The sequence below is a fragment of the Protopterus annectens genome, chromosome 7.part0, assembly GCF_019279795.1.
Source record: "Protopterus annectens isolate FY-2018-M chromosome 7.part0, PAN1.0, whole genome shotgun sequence".
Classification (NCBI taxonomy): domain Eukaryota; kingdom Metazoa; phylum Chordata; order Ceratodontiformes; family Protopteridae; genus Protopterus; species Protopterus annectens.
The window spans coordinates 1,612,675,343-1,612,691,426 of record NC_056739.1 but is presented as its reverse complement, the minus strand read 5'-3'; the positions used below and the strand labels follow the sequence as shown (position 1 = coordinate 1,612,691,426).

General features: G+C 41.1%; 1 protein-coding gene across 1 annotated transcript in view; it reads right to left on the bottom strand.

Moving 5' to 3' along the window:
• LOC122807145 (guanine nucleotide-binding protein G(t) subunit alpha-1) overlaps positions 1 to 16,084 on the bottom strand; it is a 766,105-nt gene that overhangs the window by 253,736 nt on the left and 496,285 nt on the right. The gene's annotated exons all lie outside the window — the stretch shown is intronic.

Sequence of the window (16,084 nt, the reverse complement as noted above, 5' to 3'; positions counted from 1 at the left end):
TCACCACTGCACCTTCACAGCCCAGAGGGTGGCTGTGCTGGGGGCTGTGTAGGAGGGGCAGGCTGACCCAGGAGTTGTGCCATTCGAGCCTCACACTGGCGTAGAGGTTCTGCAACAGAACGTTCAATCTCTCTACGCACCACAGCCCGGACCATTCGAAGGGTGATAGGTGGCCCTCCTCCACCCATGCTTGCACTGGGGGGCAGAGCCCCATCCCCTGCAGTGCTTCTACCCAAAGGTTGCACAGGGCCAACGGAGGAGGAGGTCCCCGGCTGGGCACCGGATCTGCTGGTGCCAGGTGCCATGGCCAGCTGAGGTGGGACAGGTGAGTCCACTGGGACCGGCCTTCCCATACGAACTATGTTTTGGAGAGTTTAATAAAGATATGGGTTAGTAACAGTCAACAGCATTGCCAATTAGTTATAAGAGCATGCAGAAGTATTCCCATTAACCCAACACACCAGATTTTCAACAGTTGAAAAGCAAGCATAACACATGCATATATAGAACAATAGTGGACATTACAACAGCATGCAGGTTGAATTGATGGCAACAGGCCACCAATATTGTGGTATTTTAACAGGGTACATGCATAGAAATAAATGCAAATAGTTATAAACCATTAGGACATATGTCCCAACACATGTTTTGAGATTAGACATACCGATTGAGGTGTGGAATTGCATTTTTTATGCACATACAGTAGGGTGGAAAAAGATAGCTCAATTAACAACTTGTATATCCTTCTAGTTTTCACTACATTCCTATTAACTGCAGTTATATGTCCATTACATGTATTATTACACTACCCAATGACCTTATATTGTGTAATTGGATTTTGCTAGATCATTATATACATTAGCTGTATCTTACATACAAACTGTCCAAGATGCAGATGTTACTGCTACATATTTTGAGAGTTGCTCACACACACTACTGCTAAGATGGTACACTGACAGCTCTACTTTCATATAATTATTATGTTCAGGTGAAAGTATCAGTTATATGTTAACAGCTCCCTACATTTCTGGCAGCACACTGACATTTCTGGGGAACACAATACCAAGCTACTCATGTGCCAGATTAACCTGTACATGCTGGGCATGAACCAACAGTTGAGGGCTGTAAATATGCGTAAATGCTACTGGCACTCCCTTCATCCACGTTATATGGGCCTACCCAAGTGTGGGTTCATAGGTTCATACTAGGCTATCTGCCCTAGGGCATTTATAAGCCTAGCCAGAATGTGTTTGGCTTTCGTCACCCATTTTAAATTTATTTTGCTATGCCCTTTTTCGAGATTAGTATACTGTGCCTCTGTCTAACAGTGACACAGAAGTGATACCTGGGGTAAACCTACGATCTCCCATCCACTCATCAAGATTCCTCTTGAAGAGAGTCAATGAGGGACTCTGCCTAACCTGGACTGGGATTTTATTCCAGAGTGAAGGGAGCCTCTGGGTTATGAATCTGTCCCTCCAGCATGTCCTATTTATTTCAGTGCTGAGGTTCAAGTCTCTCGAGCGTGGCTCGATGGGATTTGGATTTTCTGAGGTGCAGCATGTCCATTAATTCCGGGTTGGACATGGCTTTATACGTCAGGCACAGATCACCTCTGAACAGGTGGTATGCCACTGAGTAGAGCTGGAGTTTCTTTAACCGGGCAGCATATGGCATCTGTTTGAGCCCTTTGATCCTCTTGTTGAGGTACTTTTGGGGTCTTTCCAATTGCTGCAGGTGTCTGGTAAGGTACATCCCAAAAGGGGCATTGTACTCAATTATGGGCCTGATGAGGGATGAGTAAAGAGGCACGATGGCGTCCCCTGATCTAGATGTGAATCCCTTCATGATTAGGTGGGCTATATAAAATGTTTTTCTAACCACTTTGGCCACGTGGTTGTCAAATGAGAGATTGCTATCAACTTGGGTCCCCAGGTCCCTAATTACTTCTTCTGTACTTAATGGATTGCCACCTATGTGGTAATTTGTGGGCACTTTGTTTTTGCCAAAGGGGATGACTATACACTTTTTGGCATTTAGTTTGAGGCCATGGCTCTGGCACCAATTGTCTGTTTCTATGAGGCTTTTTTGGAGGATGCTTGTGTCGGCTGGAGAGTCGATTATGGCTCCCAGTTTGCAGTCATCTGCGAACTTGGTCAGCCACAGTCCTTCCGTGTTGGCCTGTACCTCCGAGAAATATATACCGAACAAGAGAGGTCCCAGGTCTGAGCCTTGTGGGACACCACTTGTAACTGGTTTGGAGTCTGACATGGCTCCAGCAATTCTAACCATGTGGGTTCTGTCCTTGAGCCAATTTGCAATCCATCTAGTGACATAGGGGTTTATATTTAAGCTGGTGAGCTTATCTATAATGCCCGAGTGGGGTATTGTATCGAAGGCTTTTGCGAGGTCCAGGTAGGCTGTGTGGACCACCTTCCCCTCGTCAATGGCCTTGGTGACTGTGGGAGGGATGGCATAATGGTTAAGGTGCTTACTTTATAAAAGCAAGATGCAGGGTTTGATTCTCACACAGAGGAAATAGCTAGGCTACAAATGGCTCACAAGGGCAGTTAGCCTAGTACTACTAATCCAAAGAAATCAACCAGGTTTAAGAGGCAAGATCTGCCCTTAACAAAGCCGAACTGGGTAGGATCCAGTGTTTGTAGGTCCCCAATATCTTTATTTATGAGGTCCATGATGATCCTTTCCATAGTTTTGCAGACCAAGCTAGTCAGGCTTATGGGGCGATAGTTTCCAGGATCCGTTGAGGCACCACCTTTATGGAGAGGGACCACTGTTGCTGTACGCCACTCTTTGGGCACATATCCTGTAGTAAGGCTGAGATTGAACAGTAGTTTTATGTTTGGGTTTAGCTATTCTTGGAGTTCATGTAGGACACAGCCCGGGACACCGTCTGGTCCCATTGATGCTGTGTTTTTTGCTTTGGAGAGGGCGGCTCTTACCTGAGCATCTGAGATGTCAGGGGCAGCACTCTGCTGGGATAGATATTTGCCCTTTTGGTGGGGAGGGGGGGAGTTTGCGCTGAACCTGTCAGCTAGGATGTTGGCAATGTCAGTGGGTTCGGTGTATTTTTTGTCATTTTGGACTAATTCTGAGCATATCTGGGAATTACCACCCAGGTTCCTAACATAACTAAAGAAAGCCTTGTGATTATCCTTAGTGTCCTGTGCAATTTTTCTCTTGAAGCTGGCCTTAGACAATTTTATGTGTGCCCGTAGTTTTTTGCTAATACTGATCAGTGATGCCTTCCCTTTTTGGGATTTTGCTCTATCATTTAGTAGCTTCCTCCTTCTATTGTATAGTTTGTTTATGGCTGGGGTCCACCAGACAGGACGTCTGCCTTTGGAGTCTTGGTTTTATTTGGGAAAGCATGATCCATGCATTCCTGAAGGTGTTCATAGAATGCATTTATAAAGGATTCTGCGGTCTGCGCCATATTTTCCACAGGCCCGGGGGCTTTGAAGGATTCCACCTCAGTTTTGAGGAGTGTGAAATTTGCTTTAGAGAAGTTTTTCACTGTGGTTTTCTGGGCAGGGGGTGGGATCGGGATGTGAATATCCAGTGAGATTAGTTTATGGTCTGATCTTACCAGTGAGGGATACACTTCTGGTCTGGAGCATAGAGTCCCCATGTTGGTGATGATCAGGTCCAGTATGTTTTCCCCTCTTGTGGGAGTGGTAACAAGTTGTTCCATAGCATTTGAGTTTATAAATTCTAGGACCTTTGGGCTAGGGTGTTGGAGCTAGAGTAATGCTCCCAGTCTATGTTTGGGTAGTTGAAGTCACCCAATATAATGGTGTTTGGAGAGACCTTCATATTTTCCAGTGTTCTCAGGAAGGCCGAGTGGGGTTCCTGGGTTTGGGAGGGTGGTCCATAGCAGGCTATAAACTGGAAGGCAGTTTTACCCACTGTTAGTTGCACATGGATAGTCTCTGATGCTTCGTGCTTTGCCACCAACCTGGAGGTGTGGGTATCTTTGATGAATATCGATACTCCCCCTCCTTTTGTGGTTTGGTCCAAGTTTTGGGGTCGAAAAGCATGGTATGAGGTATAACCTGGTAGTGCTGGGGTGCTCTCGGGAGCCCTGAACCAGGTTTCTGTTACTGCACAGATATCGATGTTCTCCATGCTAAGGAGAGTTTCGAGTGCATGCATCTTGAGGTTTAGACTTCTGGCATTGAGTAGCATTACTCTTAGTTTCTTATCCCTTGTGATACCTATGGAGGTGGGTTTGTCTTTTGAGCCTTGCCTAAAAAAGGCACTATGGGGGTAGCAAGAGCCTTTGCCAATATCCGAATGCCCAGGGGTGACAGGTGCAAGCCGTCCCTAGCGAAGCATCGTGACTTGTCGAGCATATCATCCCAAGCTGACAGGCATTGGATCCCCTTTGAATGACACCAGTACTTAAGCCAATTTTATTTATTTTATTTTTATTTTACATTTGTTGACCGGGAGGATCCGACTGGATACATGTCCATTTTCAGCGGAGGCCCGGGGAGAAAAGCTCCAAACATAGGTAACAAAAAAACAATTTGAATAACAGTGAAGTATATTTTACATTCAAAGTTAGAACATATGTTGTTCTTTATAATTTATCTAAAAAGGGAGAGGATTTAGGATAGTAAGGAGAAGTAGGAGAGTCATGTGTGATGACTGTTAGTCTAGCCGAAGGTTAACTATCCCGGATTTAGGCAGTGACAATTTCGCATTGAACCCAGATGTGTTTTTAGCTTAGCTTTGAATTGACTTAAAGTAGACATAGATATAATATCATGGGGAAGTTTGTTCCAAATTTTACCTGTTGTTGAGAATTGTTGAAATTGATCATCTTGTCTTCATATTGTGGCATCATTCTTGGTGAGGGTAAGATGCTACTCAAGGTCAGAGACATACCGGCCTGGGCTACATGCTCAGAGAGCTCCTCTATGTCTCTTTTCATGTAGTCCAGGGAGGTACGTCTCAGGTCATTCACACCAGCATGGACAATGACTGAGTCATATTTGTACTTGCCTTGGAGTGACCTGAGTGCTTGTGTTATGTGGCGGATCCTAGCGCCCGACAGGCTGCTCACCGTGACCCTCTCCTTGTTCAGCCTGGTGAGCGGGACGTCAGTGTGCCTGACGATAGAGTCACCTATTACAAGTGTATCAGGTGTGTTGTTTAGTCTTAAGGGCTGTGACTGTTCGGCACACTGGCTTTGTGAGATATGTGTTGCACGTGTTTTGTTTTGGGGTAGTGGCTGCTTGGGTGTCTGCTTTGGAGGTCTCTGCTGCTTTGGCAGATCTTTATTTAGAGCCTCTGAGTATGTTTTTGTGTGATTATGTGTTTGGTTTGCTGTCATGGCAGGTCTGTGTGAGACTGGAATTGTAGTGAGTGTGGTTTCCTTCTCCTCCTGACTGGTTATGCCAGTACTGAGTTGAGAGAGCTTAGCCTCCAGTTTGGCTATATGGTTGCATCTCTCACATGTGTTGGAATTTGTTGGGAGGAGGAGAGGGTTGTCTGTGTACATGAGGCAGTTGTAACATTGCCTCAAGATTCCCAGATTCACCAGTTGGAACGGAGAGGAGATTGACAACTCACCTTTGGACATGCTAGAATAATATTGGGAATTCCTTAATAATTGAAAACCAGGGCCAGTGGGGAGTGAGGGTGTAGTGCTTTTAATTTTTAGTGCTGACTTATATAATTGCTTTAGTGAGCAAGTGCCAGGTAACTTAAGTGCAATGTGTTACAGGTAACTTAAATGCAAAAATGATAAACAGTAACTTTCTTTCAAGTGAAACAAGGAAATAAGTACAGTAAGCAATGCAGATATCACTAGTGATCCACAGAAGCGCTGAGAAGCCGTGTATTAGGTGGAATTCACGTTCCAGGGAAATAACAAGCAAACAAACAACAAGCATATAAACAAAGCTAGATTCAGCAGGCCTGGATCTAGTCTATGCTACAGCAAACAAGGTGTACCAATTTCAGTAAGATACAGTTCAAATATTCAGGCACTATAAACCTTTAACCAGAAATTCCCAGCTCAGAAGGGCAGAGTCCAGCCTCTTCTCCCACAAGAGTGCAGACCACGAACCTTCTTAATGTAAAATAACTGGCCTGAAGCCCAAGTGCTTAAACCAGAACTAATACACTTTAAGAATAACAGACACTGGGCTCTCAATCAGCAGTTCCCAACTTAGAAGGATGAAAGCTACCTGTCCTGCCACCACAGTGCATGCCACAAACCTTCCTAATGTATAACAATTGGTCTGAAGCCCAAGTGCTTAATCCAAAAGACTTAGAATGATAGCTACACTTTACTTGACACTGCTTAATACAACGCTACTATTTGTAGACTGCAACAGTACAACAACATATCAAAGAAAATGACACAGACGCACTCCAGGAATTATACATTTATTAAAGGATTATTACACTTTTATTTATTGGGTTAAAACACATTTTGAAGGCCCTCTCATTTATTTTATATAACAGCACATGCAGAATAATTACTAACCTGCCTGATGACGCAGACTTTGCAGCCTATCTTCTTGGGCTTGCTGATTCATAGCCTGGACACCTGCAGCTGTGAAGTAAATGCAGTGATACTGAGACATACCAATCCATAGTATAGACAAGCATAGCAATTCTTAACTACTTAATACAATGGCTACTTACTCAGTACTGGGGCATTAGGCATCACACGGGATTCCTGGATCCACTGGTCCAGTAGATCCTCCCTAAGTCACTTCAAGTTAGAATAATGGTGCCTGACCTGCTCACCAGTCCGAGGAACACCAGTGGCACTGGTGAGATCACAAGCAAGACTGTTCCCGGCCTCCATTTTATATTGGGTACCCTGGTACTGGCCCCGCAGGAGTCTTTCCTTATGATTGTGGACAGGGAGCCAAACTATTACTTTGTACTCCTCAATGCCCCAGTGTTGCGCTCTAAATCGAGTGCCTTCTCCAACACCGGCCATGCTGACTGCAGAAGGAAGCTACAACCAGTTATAGCAAGTATTGCCACCTGAGAAGCTTAAATATGCCTCATTTCCCGCACTTATTTGTGATTGGCCAGTTTTGAAAAAACTCAGCTGTAGGCACACCTGATTAGCTGATGTTGGCAATGTTTAAAATTCCTTTGATAGATATGTGTCTATTGAAAGTGCATGTTTATGAAATGCTGTCATGGCTTAGTGGTTAAGTACTGTGACTATAGTGCTCAGTATCCTGAGTTTGAGCCCTGTCACTGCTTTTTATTTTCCTACTGGGCAGACCTGACTGGTTAAGGTACAGTAAAGGAGGTGTGGCCATGTTTAACCGACTTTGCTCAACTTTGCCCGACTTTGCCCAACGTTGCTCAATGTTGTTCGACATTCCTCAAAGTTGCCCGACATTGCACTGGTTAGCGCGGTGCACAGCTATGCACAAATATGTTGTGATTGCGCTTGTTAGTGCAGTGTGCAGCAACGTGCACAGACATTGCGCTGGTTAAAGTGGTGCGCAGCTATGAGCAATTGGATTTAAATATGTTCAATACTGGTAAAATGTGCTTAGCAGTACTTTATATTACTTAAAATAGGGTACTCATGCCTCAGAATGCATAACCATTTCACCTTTACATATATATATATATATATATATATATATATATATATATACATATATAAAATTTGTTCACTACTATATTTAACTTTTCAATGCTTTTTACAAAACTTCTACATAAAAAATGTCAGGAAATATTTTTGTATACAGATTTCCAATAGAAAATGGAATGTGCAGTACTGGGACTTGAACTGGGAATGCCTCCTCTGTGCGAAGGCTCTAACCACCACGCTATTGCTATTTTGCTTAATTTGCATATATTTTTCTTACTATCCTCTTTGGGTGTCTAAACTGCTAACTGTAGCTAAGCAATGGGCAAACCCATGCAAACAGGCGCAAATACGGGTAGCTATATCGGACGAAATAAAAAAAAAATTTTTAAATCTTTCTATTTTTAATTTTGTCAGTTGTTTAACATATGGGGAGTGTAGTGTTACAGTGTGCACATGTGAGCGGACTCGCTCATGTAACTTGACATTGCGGCATTTCTTCATTGCAGAGGCGTGGCTTTTTGAACTGCTCGGCAGTCCGACACACCCCCTACACTCGTCCATGCTCCATGTAAGCTTTAGAGTTGAGGCAGCGTGCCCTCATTAATATGCATGTCTCGCTGCCATCATACTCTTAGACTGGTGCTTCCATGTAAAACTAATCTAGTCTTACACGGAAGATTAGTAAATCCTGCGGAATATCCTTAAGATTACAACATTAATGCAGAATGCATGTGAGACTGAGAAAGGTTTTAACAATTTAGGTCAAGATACTAAAAAAAATCATTTGAGTAGGAGGAATGATCATATGTTGCTGAGGTACTGTGCAGAATATTTTTTACACAGGACTTTAGAAAATTACTGAGTAAAATATAAACTGTCACAATGGCTGAAGTTAATTTTTTTTGTACTTTTTCCAGATGCACATGCCAACCATCAAGCCTCCCTATATCAGCCATATCCATTCATTATTTCATCCTGAGTATTCTCCAGTGAAGGCGACAGTTAGCCAGGGGAGACCCTTATACTGACAACCTTAGCAATGGTTTGTGCCCTTGCTGGCATTCTAATAATGACAGTATGCTTATCTATGCATAACCCCACCCTGGGTGGGAGACAGATGACTGTATCACTGCTGGGACCACAATACCCTCACCAATGTGGGTGCATGCTCACATGTACCTATAATGTGACACATCACCAAAGTTGCTTAGTCGCTGAACACCAGCCTTTAGGGAAGACTCTTACAGTCCCACTTTTTTCTTTGAGGGATTGTGGCAGTGGACAACCACAACTACCTTCTCCCTCCCAGGATGGATGTGCTCATCCTCCTCTGCCAGTTCCATCAGGCTTGAGTCACTAATCGATCATGGATCACCCGACTCATAGTCAGAACATTATCCCTCTGTAGCACAGGGGCTGGCACAACAGCTTGACGTAAAATGTCACTGATGCTTCTTGAATGTCTATATTCACCAGAGGAATGTGACAGGATTGTACATTGTCAGCCTTCAAATTTGTATTATACCTTGTGCCATTAGCCTTATTTATCTGGCAAGGGGATACAACAGGTCAAGTTAAAATATGAGCAAGGTTTACTAGGATATTTATGCTAAGCAGAGGTACACAACATGGTTGCCTCTTGTCACTTTCTTATTTACATTATACCTGGAGCCATTAGACTTTATTTCTCAATCTCACCTCATAGATTATACATACAGTCAAATCAAGTGAATATATCAGTATTTGCAAGATAATATCTTTATTAGTGTTTTGGATTCACAATGTGATTTGTGATGGTTATTTGATACCGTTCAACAATTTGGTTCAGAAAAAGTAGACAAAGTTATATTTGCAGGGCTGGAGTATAAAGTTAATATTTCAAAATAAAAGTTATTTCTACCAGATATACTACACCTTACTTAAAAGAGGCTTTTTCTCCACTTATAGGCTTAAATAAAGTTAAGATATCCAAGAATCTGTCTCTCACAAACAGTAGCTAAATCCATTTAATGTCTCTCACTTATGGGATGTGTAACATTGTAATAGCAGAAATGTTTCAGAAGTTGGAAGTGTTAATGTTAGATGTGGAGCAAAATATTCAGCCTTTGCAAATGCTTACTCTGACAAAATGGTATATGTTGACCAATCAGTCATGTCACAGCCCCTGGTCAGTTTTCTACATAGGCTGAAAGAATGGCTTGATTCCATATTGGATGGGATGGGCAATGTGATGCATATGGGGTCCTAAATGAAAGACCAGCGCTGGTAGAGGTTTCAGTAGAATATAGAACAGAAGCTGCCATTAAAAAAGGAATAATTAGTACAGCATATAAAATATTACATGATAACAATAGGAATCAATCCAAGGAGGTTAGAAAAGATTGGGAAAAGAGACTGGATAAGCAATTCACAAAGCAACAATGGGAGGACATATGTATGTCTCCCAAATATGCAACACAATCTAGAAGATTTAGGATTTTTGCTTGGAAATGTTTACTTGGATATTTTTATACCACAAGTAGACTCCAGAGAATTTTTCCTCTGGTATATACCAAATGTCGGAGGTATGACAGGGAAGAAAGAAGTAATTGGGAACATTTGTTTCTGGGAGTGTGATGAGTTGGCAGACTTTAAGGATTCCCTGCGGGATGCACTGTTGGAGATGCTGGATGGGCAGAGTTGTCTGACGAGGGAGATGATTTTTCTGAGCTATGATACAGAATCAGTTGCCTAGAATGTTGCCATGGTAAGGCCTTGCTGTCTGTAATTATAGTGACTGCCAAAAGCAATTACTAGAAAATAGAAATCAAAATCTAAACCAAGTATATTAGAAGTAGTGAATATAGTAACAGAGATAAAACAACTGGAATTGAGATATTTAGAAAAAGGTAGGAGCAAACAATATAGGAAAAAAGGGGAATAGAACCATACATACACAGGAGGAATGAGGTTTAGAAGAAGGCAGGACTGAAATGAGCTATGTAATGTTTGACTGAAAATGATTGGGTAGATTATAAGTAATTATACAATGACCCCCCCCCCCATTAATAGTCCAAAACATGCACGCTGATTGGTCAGCGTACCCGTTTTTAATCCCACAATATACCAATGGAAAAAAGGTCCGGTCGCCCGGAGTTTTTTTCATTGGTATAAAGTCCTCAAAATATATTTTTTTAAACAAGAAGTCTCATATGCATGCTCAGTACATCAAAACAGGGAAGCAGTGTACCACAACCAGTGGAAGAACAGTAATGTACCGTTATACAAAGACATTATTTAAGAAAAGTATTTTTTTTCTTAAATAATGTCATTGTATAATAGCAATAACCGACTCTGTTGTGGTATATTGAAATTTACCCACAGATGGCTTTATTTAATCACTCGAGCTTCATCCTCATGATTAAACCACATCAACCCTGGGTAAATCTTCAATATACTACACCACGTCATTGGTTATTGCTTTATTGTATAATGTTTGCAACTGGAAGTGTGTCAGTATGGTTTGTGATGTAAAATGCCTGCAACTGGGATTGTTAGTATGGTTTGTTTTCATTTATGTAAATGTATGATTGCTTAGGTCATAAGTGACGGTTTAATAAAGATGTTTCTTGTTTAAAAAAGGGGGCAGGAACTGAATAATTTATGTAATGTTGCTTGGGTTATATCATATATAGCCATATATGTGAAGCATAATATTTGTTAATTTTAACCTGTTATATAAAGGTAAATGTTCCTATGTCACAAGTGATAATTCAATAAAAGTGTTTGAAAAAAACGTGATGCATGGGATAAGTTGGTGTTAGCTAATGAGTAAGGACGATTTAGATGTCTAGAAGTTTCAAAGTTACTTAAAGCTCATTCAGGTAAAATGCATTATTTACATCAGGCATTCTTTACATTAGGTTTAAACATATAATTTGATACTGCTATTGCAAATGGAATGGACATTAGTTTTGTGTGTGTGTGTGTGTGTGTGTGTGTGTGTGTGTGTGTGTGTGTGTGTGTGTGTGTGTGTGTGTGTGTGTGTGTGTGTTTTGAATATAGGAGCATCTGGAAGCAAAGGGAGCTGACATTAGTTTGGATATTTTGATGTCTGGTACAGTGGTATCCCAAAATAATGTATCTTGTTTTACTGGGAAATATAAAACAAGGCTTTAAAGAACTGTATCAGGAGAAAAAGTATAAAACTTGGTTAGTACAGTTATTACCCATAGGGGCAATTAAAACAAATCTGTAATAATGAATGTTTTGGCATTTGAAAAAAAAAAAAAGATTTTATTTTAGGATATGTGGAATAATTAGTATATGAGAGTGAGATGTTCTCTTGACCTAAGACTTGACAGAAGTTTAACTTAGAAGAGAGAGTAAAGGTAGATTATATTGCAAACAACTGGTAGTCAATAGTGAGGTGCTGTCTAGACTTAAGGCTTAAGAGAAATTACTTAGAAGATCAAGTGCTGGCCAAAAAATGTGATTTCCCAGATGCCCAAGAAATAAAAATCCTAAGTATTCAGAATTGCAGGTCAGGAAAATGTATGAGGAATGTATTACATGGGCCAGCGCTATCATTAGAAAGTCTCATTGACTTTCCCCAAACCATTAAATGCATCTCACATACAACAAGGAACACAGAATTCAGCAAAAAGCATGACTTTAGGGAAATGCAAACATGTGTCAATAGCCGTACAGAAAAATCAAAATAAATTGAATCATTCAAAATAAAGAAAGCCCATGAGACAAAGTAAAAAGGAAATCTGCAGATACCGTGGGAGGTCACAATCTCACAAAAGCAGTGTTTGGTGAAAGGACATGTACCAGTCTGCAAAATTTGTAAAAAATGATGGCAGAATAGAAATAAGGCATGTAATATACAACAAACCACACACACACACACACACATACACACACACACACACACACACACACACACACACACACACACACACACACACACACACACACACACACACACAATTAACAAGAAAAATGTATGATATGTTCCAGAAGAAATCCAAATCATGCTGAAGAATGTGGCAATGAGAAAAAAGAATACAGGTACTTATGCACAATCTAAAGAAATATCAGCAAAACAAGACCAGATGTGTCTACAAAAATAATGAATACAAAAGTAAAGACGGTTACAGATTTGTGAAACTTACTAATACAATAGACAATGATAAAATTAACAGTTTAAAGCAGTCACAACTTAAAAAAACTAAAGAAAGTATTCTCATACAGGTCAGAGCAGTCATTATCAGTGCTAAATTGTTTTCTGGCACAGATACAAATAACAGTGAGAACAAGCACAACAAAGGTCCACGTGCTCGACTGCATTTCAACATCTGGAATGAGCTGTCCTGCTGTAAGATCACTTGGACTGACAGTGATACTTACCTTCCCAAAGGCTAGAAAGAGAAAGAAGACAAATATAAAAAGGTAGCAGACAGTTATGTAAATATTCCAGCAAAGTGCACAAGATAAATAGAGACAAAGACCGAAAAAAACACCACGCAGGGTAGAAGTGAAACTTCTGTAAGGAACTGCGAAGGAAAGCAAATGGAATTATAAATGGAGTGTAATAGACTGCGGTAGCTAGAATGATTTCAGCAAGCAATAATACCTGACAGGGTGTGTGTTAATGTGTAATTTATGCCTGCCCTGGGCTGCAGTGTCGGGCCTCTACACCCCCTGGAAGGGCATTAATTGCACATTAACACACACCCTGGAAGGCATTATTGCACTCAGAGAATGGGCTTTCTGTAAAATTATGTTTTACTTACCTATTTATATATTTTTATTGGGTCTACTTCTAATGCCCGAACTTCCGATTCACCGACAGGGAAATGACCGACGCCAGAAACCCGACAACACACAAACCCGACAACGCGAAACACCGAACACCATAACACCGACACACTACACGTCAACAACACAGTACACTACAACACATATCCACTAGCCCTAACCCAAACCCTAACCCTAAGGTCCGACACTACCGCACACACTCCCTACCTGCACCCTAACCCTAACTCACTTACACACCCCAAACCCCAAGCTCCGACACTACCGCACACACTCCCTACCTGCACCCTAACCCTAACTCACTTACACACCCCAAACCCCAAGCTCCGACACTACCGCACACACTCCTACCTGCACCCTAACCCTAACTCACTTACACACCCCAAACCCCAAGCTCCGACACTACCGCACACACTCCCTACCTGCACCCTAACCCTAACTCACTTACACACCCCAAACCCCAAGCTCCGACACTACCGCACACACTCCCTACCTGCACCCTAACCCTAACTCACTTACACACCCCAAACCCCAAGCTCCGACACTACCGCACACTCACCTATCACACACCCTAACCCTACATCCCTGAGTATTCAACACTTACCTGTCCGCTCCCTACTCCTACATCCCTCACTATCGCATACTTACCAGGTCGCGCTTACACATTCCCCTTGTCGGTCTTCCGTCTGTCGGGATCCGAGCGTGTCGGTCAACTGCGTTGTCGGGTTTCTGGCGTCGGTCATTTCCCTGTCGGTGAATCGGAAGTTCGGGCATTAGAAGTAGACCCATTTTTATTACTATATTATTTTTTATATATTTTTAATATAAAATACTTCCTCTTCCTAATGTTTCAGACTTGCTGTAGTACATGTTAATGGTGTTGGAGGAAGCATTTTACATCCAAAATATAATTTAAAAAAATGTCCTGGTTTTTACTTTAATTTTTGGTTCCTTACTCCTAAAACGTTTGGCTTGTTGTGAGCTATTAGAGATTGATGTCACTAAATAATGACATAGATTTGAGTTTCAAACTTATTTTCTTCAGAAAATTCATGTTAACAGAAATCCTTTACTTAAGCAAGTTTGTAATTTTATAAGAGCAATAATTAAAATCTGTTTCTTTTGTTGAGCATTTGTTCTTCCTTTACTTTAGGCTTTATCCAGATTTCTTCGGCTGAAAGATCCAGAGGTATTCAAACCTCTCTACTGCTGCTACTGCCAGTAATCATCTCACTCACTCTCTCTCGTGCACACCTCTGCTTCATAAAATGCATGCTAACACAAACCCTGCTATTCTAGGCACTTTCTGTATTTATAAAATTAATATTTAAAATCTGTCCCTATTTTTGGTCCTTTGTTCCCCCATTATTTGTGGCTCTACCCAGACGTCTTGTACTAACAGTTTAATTGGTTTGTATGTGTGTGCGCACGCGCATGCGTGTGTGTGTGTTTGTGTCTGTGGTCGAAAAGCTAAAGCAGAGAAAGGAAGTCAAACTCTGCTCTAAGTGGGTGGAGTTTGACTTCGGTACTTCCATTTCACTTTTCAGTTTCACTCTGAACTCGCACTATCCTGCTTAAAGAAATTTCACTTCAAAAGAATCAGTGGTACTTACATATTATCGCAACCAGATTTTTAAGCAGGGATAATTCTCACAGTTCTTGGGAAACAAATGTATGTAATAGTGAAAAGGGGTGTTTAAAGTCCTAACTACCATTGTATCACATTCGTTATGCAGCAGAAACAGCGTGCATTACAAATAAACACGTGTCATAATTAGACCCATGTTCAGCAAAAACTTCTTTAAAGACTGTAATTGGAAAATCCAAGAAGTCACAGACAGTATAAAAAAAACATTAAAAAACAGTCTCACACTCATTTAGGACAGCATATGACATAGAAAAATAATAGTTTATTTGATTGTCATGTCATGCCAGGACAGAAAGCATAAAGGGAAATATACAATTGCTTACTGAAACGAGGGTACACACACACACACACACACACACACACACACACACACACACACACACACACACACACACACACACACACCCCGAAATGGCTAATCTGACCACTGCTCTGGCCTGCTTAATAAACAGTAAAAAACAGCAGAAATATTAATAATGATAATAATTATAATTATATGAATCATCATCAGCTACAACGAGTAAGAGAGGATGCAATCCTATTTGTAAACCAGCTTGATGGAGGGGAAGTGTGAAAGAATGTGATCGACCAAGCCGGTAATATGAAACCTAGGCAGCCTAAGCCAACAATAACAGAAACTTTGAAAATACCACAGTTATAAGTGCAGATATATAATATTATGGCACATGTGTGTGTGTTTTAATTACATTTACAAGTATCGGCATAAGAAGGGCTTGAAAATCAGCCGCTTCTTATCTCAGGAATTTGGTTGCGATAATACGTAAGTACCGAATGAGTATTGCAAAAAAGTGAAATATTTGTATATGACTGGTGCAAGGCATAAGAAAAATAAAAATATTCAAGATGAATTGCAAAATTTCGGAAATGTGCAAATATGAAATTACATTTGCAATTGGCAATCATGTGTTACAAGGATGAAGGCTGATAGTTGTAAAAAGATTACAAAAGAGGTTGAAACCGATACCACATAAGCCTCATCTAGCAGTACTGAGAATAAAAGCTACAAA